General features: G+C 34.2%; 1 long non-coding RNA gene across 4 annotated transcripts; it reads right to left on the bottom strand.

Moving 5' to 3' along the window:
* Positions 1-247: 247 nt before the first annotated feature.
* On the bottom strand, positions 248-2,628 carry LOC145074676 (uncharacterized). 4 transcript variants are annotated; one of them, XR_013691990.1, is made up of 5 exons: positions 2,560-2,628; positions 1,429-1,517; positions 1,172-1,272; positions 962-1,016; positions 248-424 (listed from the first exon to the last, which is right to left on the bottom strand). It is a non-coding gene; the product is annotated as an uncharacterized LOC145074676 (long non-coding RNA). The 4 variants fall into 4 exon arrangements; XR_013691988.1 differs by having other exon boundaries at positions 1,429-1,507; XR_013691989.1 differs by lacking the exon at positions 2,560-2,628 and adding an exon at positions 1,593-1,646.
* Between the last annotated feature and the right edge of the window lie 3,627 nt (positions 2,629-6,255).

The following is a 6,255-nucleotide window of genomic DNA, read 5'->3' as shown; positions in this document are numbered from 1 at the left end:
TGTAGCTAATTGTTTCGTAGCAAATTTTGTAGCCATTCGTTCCGTAACAAATTCCATAGTCATTCGTTCCGTAGCAAATTTCGTCACAACTTTTTGTAGTCAATTTCATAACAATCGTTCTATACCATTTTTTCTATAAAATTCGGTTATTTAATTTGACTTATTATATCAATTTACAAAAATACAATTAATATAAAACCAAAAATAAAAAAGTATTTCTATAGAAACGAAAAGACATATCCAACACATCAAAAGATACATATTTCAAAATCAAAAGTCGCTACAAATTTAACGAAAAACATTATTCGATACATAATATTCTATCACCATATTTGTATTTTGCTTTCATTGCAATGTTTGAGCACCTTTCTTTTCCTTTGATTATCACCATATGCTCCTCTTAAAATGAACTGTGACATCTTTCCTGAAATAAATGGATGTCAAATTACAAGAAATACCAATGTACTTATGTATTTATACCAATCAAGACAATGTACTGATATTTTTACCCATAATAGCAACAAGCTATCATTTCTTACTGATATAGGCAACTATTTTCACATTGACGATGACATGGCAGCAACCGGTGTGGCGGTGCCACATCATCATTTTATAGGTTTTAAGTTACAAAATACAAATTACATTTGACTGGTTTTGGGGTAGGTGATGGTGGTGGATTATGAACCCGGGAAGTTGAAAGTGACTAGTTAAATATCTAAACTAATGTTGCTGAAGTTGAAGTATGTCTCATCCAAAGTTGTGGACAATATTTTTGGTTAGCATAAAGATCTACAAAGTACTAGAGGTGTTGGCTAAAGGTAAAACTGAAGTTGAGAAGTATATAAGTTAAGTATTTTCTATTATATTGATTTTTTTAATCAAATAGAAATTAGAGAGTGGCCAAAGTGTGTTGCTAAAAAAACCCAACAACAAAAATTTGACAGAAGATGAAATATATAACCTTACGGCTGGTTCGAGAGTGAGATGGAAGTAAAGTTGGCCTTAAATGCCACGACCTACATACAACATACAGAGTAGATAAATAGAATTAAAATGTTATTACCCATATTTGAACCATTGAAGCTGAACCAGAATTAGAGCTTCTGGATTCTTATGAGAGTGGTTAGAGTTATGCTAGACACTTCGACAATATTCGAAAAAAATTATATACCTGACTCATATCAAACGAATTACTAGAAAATGAGCTAAAGTCAACACGTAACTAGGTAACTCCAATCCAGAAATTGATAATCTCAACCAAAATCGCAGAACCTGCAAAATCAAATTTAAAATAAACTTAATTAAAAATCAATCCGTTGTATGTTAATAATGACCAAAACAAAAAGTACTTAAATATTTCCATTTTTGTAATTATATTCAACCTTTTTAACAAAGCAAACAAAAATATAAATCGCAGTAATTACTCACAGTGAAACCACTAGAAATCAACGTAATATCATATTAAAGATCAATAACTCTCAATGCCCCATCATCACCATCATTACTCCTGCAATCCACTTGCATCATTCATAAAGAAATTATAATCATATTATAATTTCTTAAATAAAGTATTTTTTTTAAATAAATCTTACAATCAGTCCATGTCTCAATGATTAGATGTTCCTTTATGTGCTTTTAGCCTTTACAAGTGAGTCTATGTGCAACCAAGAAGAATCTTGGATGAGGCAATTTAGGAGATGGCATATCAGGAATTGAAAATCTTGTGGAATATAGTAACAATTACAATGGTGGTGTAGTGGATTATCTATCTAGGAGTTGGAGCCCAAAAGACATGATTTTTATGATAATGCTAGAACTATTATTAGATAATAACATGTGCCTTAAAGAAATGGAAGAATTTGTTTAATTTCTAACTTAGATTTAATGTATATTACACAAAAAAAATAAATTTTTTTGGACTTCTGATTTAGATCATTAGATGGATATCATCTGTTTCAAGTTTTAGATTGTATAATCTATTTAGGTTATGGTTTCTTGATTAGGATTGCATCATGTGGTTTTTTATCAGGGTATGTTTAGTTCTTAACTCCAAGCAAGCAATCAATAATCTCAGTCGAATAACATGTTGCTAGTTAAAAATATGATAATTGAACTATTCAATGAATGCATATGGATTTATGTGAACCTTATATATTTTCTCTGAGTTATGTTTTATCTATTTGGTTTGATTTGTAATGTCGATGGTTCTTTTAATACTGAGCACTAAGCCAATTAACACTACAATAATCAAACGAAATGTGTCGTGAACTTTTTCTTCCTTACACTCATTAACTCTACCACAACATTTAGAGAAGCTACTATGGAGTTCATAGTTCTCAAAAGCTAAACATTGTTCGAGAGGATCTAATTTATAAAACCAATTACTGGAAAATTGCTAAAATGGACAAAACTACTCTATAACAATAGTACTTACTGAAATTAGACATCACAAACACTCAATTTAATAAGTAATTAGCAAATCTTCTAGAACTCAACATTCTTGTTGAAAATGTTTTAGATTTTTCAAGACCAGAATAAAGAAAAATGGATGGAACGTACCTAGCGATTGACGGAGCAGGGGGCTATAGGCGGAGCAGACAAGAGGATTTACAGGATTTGGGGGCGAAGCGTAGTAGAGGATGTTTGTAGGTCATGCCAGAATGCTTATTAACGGCCTCTAATTTATTCCTGAAATCTCATCAGTGGAAGTCAACTTGGAAGTTGAATGGAACTTTCCCTGTATGAGAGACAATCTATAGGTCACGCCAGACTCCACCATAGATCTCATTGTCGTCCAACACCATGGATTCCTCTCCAGAGAAGCACATAGGGTTAATGGTGCAGAAAAATCATATAGATCACATCGTATCTCTCACGCGACTGGCCTGAGCATAATGCGCTCGTCGGAGTTACCTGATCTTCTCCGGAAAGCAGATGCTCTGCCAGAAAAATGTTTTCGAGCACAGATCCAACCTCACCTTTGATCTATGTACACTAACTTAGCTAATACCGCAACTAATCAATTCGTATACATGACAATTACACATATGTACTGATCCAACTCTAGATTAAACTTGATCCACCTAGTTTCTTCGTCGAAGTTACTGCTTTCCGGTTATTAGATACATTGGAGATTAGACTCGTCCCTACCATCGACTCAACTTCCGACCTCTGTAATCAAATAGCTGAAATCCTTTGTAACCACTTCACCGGAGCACTTTATTCAATCACCAAACCTTTGCCGGAAATCTGAGCAGTGAATGTCTAGTTCTCTCTCTTTCTCTCTCTCTCTCTCTCTATTGAAGCTATTTCAGCCACGCCGGAGTGTTATTGCTGGAAAAACCTCATAGAATCAATGCATGTTAGGCTCCAGAAATAGTTAGCTCTTCATCGTGTGTGGTCTGAAATGGCGTTGCTTCTGTCTGCCCTAGATCTAGAATCTCTTCGAGAATAAATTTTATGAACACGATAAAGTAGTCTGAGCATTACCAAACTTGATTCCATTTATTTAATTTAAGCCCTTTATATTCTCATCTTTACTCTAAGCCCCTTAATACTTAATTTACTAAATTACCCTTCAAATGTTTTTATATATTCACTAACTCACAGTTCCTAAATGGAAGTGGTACGATTTATAAAACATTTATCAACTAAAATACCCAATATTCTTAAGTGATATTACTAGTTTGCAAGTGGAGACCATCCTCTTTAATCTATCATGATCACTTTCTCTTTTTTTAACTACCATTAAAAACAATTTTCTATTTTTTGCTATGGAATCATATTCCGTAGCTACTTGACTACGAAATATTTCATAGCCAAATAGGTACGGAATATGTTTCCGTTGCTATTTTACAAATTCAAAAAACAAGTTGTATACACAAGTAACTATGGTTAAGATTTTCGTAAAAAGTTCTATAGTAGATTAGCTACGAAATTTTATTGTGTAGCAAAAGTAGCTACGAATTTCAATTTCGTAGCCAACTACCTACGAATTTTAATTTGGTAGCTAGTTATGTAGCTTACTAGCTACATATATGAATTCTATAACAAGTGTCATAGCGAACTAGCTATAACCAACAATTCGGTAGCATATTTTGTAGTAAAATAGTTACGGACTTTTGATTTCGTAACAACTATTTAGGATTTAGCTACGAAATGAATTTCCGTAGCCCTTTTCGTAGCAAAATAGCTACGACCAGCCATTCTGTAGCATATTTCGTAATTAAATAACTACGGTTATCATTCCGTAGTAACTTTCCGTAGCTATTTAGGATTTAGCTATGGAATGCAATTCCATAACCATTTCCGTAGCAATATAGCTACGACAAAACATTCCGTAGCATATTCCATAATATAATAGGTACAAATTTTGATTCCGTAGCAACTTTCCGTAGTTATTAAGCATTTTTCTTGTAGTGAAACCGGTTATGCCCAAAGTCATTTTTTTAAGCCACGGATGCCTCAAATACCGGGAAATTGGTTCGATTTTGCCCTTTACCCTGATTTTACCTTCTGGGCCAGTTACCTTTGTCATAGAAGCCCTTATATTTACTTATCACCTCCATCACCACTGCCCTTTGCCACCAGCACCACCATCAGCCACACACAAACCACCACCACCACTATCGTCCATCATCCACCATCACCACCACTACCCGACGCCATCATTATCCCTCCATCACAGAAACCCATCATGACACCACCATCATCTTCTCCACTTAAACACACATGGTTTCTTAACTGAAACACAAACATACATACACATTCAAACAAGAATTCAGAACTTAAAGAAGATTTTCAGAACAACTCAAACAAAGAAATGACTTCAGATTCAAAACTAAAGACAATTCAGAACTCAAACAAGAAGAGTTCAAACACAATTTTGTTTGGAGTTTTTACAGTCTGAGAATTGGAGCCATCAGCGATTTGGAACTCAAGTGGGAAAACAATATTGTTTATTGAAGAAGTATAGCAACCCCAAATCAATCGGATCTTCAAGTTATTCTTGTTTCTAATGGTGCCTTCCAACTGTTCGACAGAATGTCAAGCCCAGTCTGGTCGGAATTTGTGTGTTTAACGAATCAAGCATTTCGGTATGCAAATGCTCGTATTCTCTGTCCTCTATTCCTTCTTCCAAATGCTTGCTTCCATATCAACAAACCTGCAAATCCGGTTCTTCAATCATAAGCTCGATCATACCTCATTATGTGCTATTTATCCACCTAACGAGATTTTGGAAACAAGATGTTTTTGTTCTTGAAACGAAATTTTGGAAACACAATTCAGAACTCAAACAAGAAGAATTCAAACAAAATCTGGGTTTGTTCTTGGAAAACACATACACACACATTCAAAGCAACATGAATCTGGGTTAGAGACACACCAAACCTTCTTCAATTGAATTCAGAACTCAAAGAATTTTGAACGCAAACATACATATACATTTAATCGAGCATCAATCCCCACCTATTATTGGTGAACAAAATCAGAAGAGGAAGAAGAACCTTCAATCGATTTTGGAGAGTGAGAGAGCTGCAATTTTTTCTTGTTTCTTTGGATCCTGTCGATCGAAGAAGCAAACGGTGGTGAAGGGAAAATCGAAGATGGTGGTGAAGGCAGAGAGGGTGTTGAGAAGAAGACCAGGTGGGCTACCGGCCATAGAAGGTAAAATCAGGGTAAAGGGCAAAATCGAACCAATTTTCCGGTATTTGAGGCATCTGTGTTAAAAAAAACGACTTTAGGCATAACCGTTTTTTTTTGTGTAAAATTTGGAGCTTTTATGACAAAAACCCTTCTTTTAATAGCCCAATTTTTATTTATAACAAGTAGCAAGCTAGCAAACCAATTACATCAAAGTAGCCAAATTAGGATTTTTTTTAACCAACAAGTTCAGTTGACCTACAATTTGTTGTTCTAAACACAAGAATGCAAAATAATAATAATAATAACTTTTCAAGCATTATATTTTTCAGAAAATATTTATCGGTAAAAAAGTTTGATATTATTGGCTGACCAAAGCACCCAAATTGTTGTCGAGACCATCACTTTAACTGTTCTTTTCTTCATAATCGACAAATTTCTTCTAACTCTGTCCATGTTAGTAACGGTAGTACCTCTACAAAATTCAAAAATTAAACATCAAACCACTCACCGGCCATATCTCATAAGGATCTCACCAATATACAATACAAAAATAAATGATACATTTGTTCTATATGACTCTCACAAAGCAGGCACAATATAGACTTAAAA

This window comes from Lactuca serriola, chromosome 9 (assembly GCF_051521515.1).
Source record: "Lactuca serriola cultivar US96UC23 chromosome 9, Lser_US96UC23_V15, whole genome shotgun sequence".
NCBI classification, from domain to species: Eukaryota; Viridiplantae; Streptophyta; class Magnoliopsida; order Asterales; family Asteraceae; genus Lactuca; species Lactuca serriola.
The sequence above is the reverse complement of the archived record's forward strand: the minus strand, read 5'-3'. Positions and strand labels throughout refer to the sequence as shown.